Below are 1,276 nucleotides of genomic sequence, written 5' to 3' on the forward strand. Positions count from 1 at the left end.
AACCACACTGACAAGAGAGAGATTTTTAAAAAATAAATAATGCCACCTCCCATGCATCTGCGTACCTCAAAGGCTGCATGATGTGAATTAATGTTATTAGTAACCCATGTCTTCCTGGGGAGTTGCGAAAGCCTGTCATGGGAAAATTGGTGGTCATAGGAAAAGGGTGTTCCCCTTTTAGAGTCTGGTTTGCTATTAGAAGAGAGAAGAGGATTCAGATGACAGTCAAATCTTTGTGTTGATGGCTTTAGCTGCTCTGGAAGTCCACGTGTAGCTCCTCAAGGGGATTCTGCCACCTGTGGAAAAGCTCAGCCCTTCAAGTCACCAGGCTTCTTGTGGAATCACGGGAGGAATTAATATCTGTGACTGAGAGGAGGGTGCTTAGGCATGCAGCGGAGCGGCTCACAAAGAATGAACATTTCACTAATGCACACTCATGGTGGTTCTGGTTTTTCTGATTTTTGCCCTCTGGGCATGCCAGTTTGGGATTTTTTTTTTTTTTTTTGAGGCTGTTCCAAACACCCATTCCTTTACCAGAGACCTTCCGCCCTCTGGTGGTAAGTGTGAAGTACAACAGTACAACAGACCTGTCTTATTCCGAGTAAACCCCGTAGAGATGATGGCAATGGTTGGTGATTTTTTTTCTAAATTATGAAAGTGATCTGGTGGCAAGTACCTGTACACTAACCCTTAAGTTTAAGTCTAGTGGGTATGGAATGTCCTTGACTGGTAAGCATGAATTTTCAGCTAGAAAATTTCCCTCACTCATATTACAGTGGTTGTCAAATTTTGATGTGTGTAAGAATCACCAAGGAAATCTGATTAATCTCAAGTTTCTAGTCTCAGTTCCAGATGTTCCATTTCAGCAGTCATTGGATGTGACTCAGGAATCTGTCCATTTAAAATGAGTCCCAGATGAATTTGACATGCATGGCCTATTCTATGAGAAATGCTGGTCTAGTGCAGTAGCAAGCTGATACCACCTTTGCCAATCATGTGGCACTGGTGATGTTTCTTAACCACTCTTAGCCTCAGTTACCCTCTGTAAAGAGGCAGTAACAACACCAAATACATATGTCTGTTGTAGGATAAAATGAGATTCTAACATAAAAAGCTTGGTACAGGGTCCGGTCAAGACAGGCAGCCAGTAATTAGTATTAAATTATTATAATATATATTATATTATTATATGTATATTTTATTATTATTATATTATAGGCACCTAGCTCTCACTATTTGTAGCATTAATCCTAATTATCTGTAAGTTACAGGGCAG

The sequence above is a fragment of the Galeopterus variegatus genome, unplaced genomic scaffold (genome assembly GCF_000696425.1).
Source record: "Galeopterus variegatus unplaced genomic scaffold, G_variegatus-3.0.2 Scaffold6866, whole genome shotgun sequence".
In the NCBI taxonomy this organism is placed as follows: domain Eukaryota; kingdom Metazoa; phylum Chordata; class Mammalia; order Dermoptera; family Cynocephalidae; genus Galeopterus; species Galeopterus variegatus.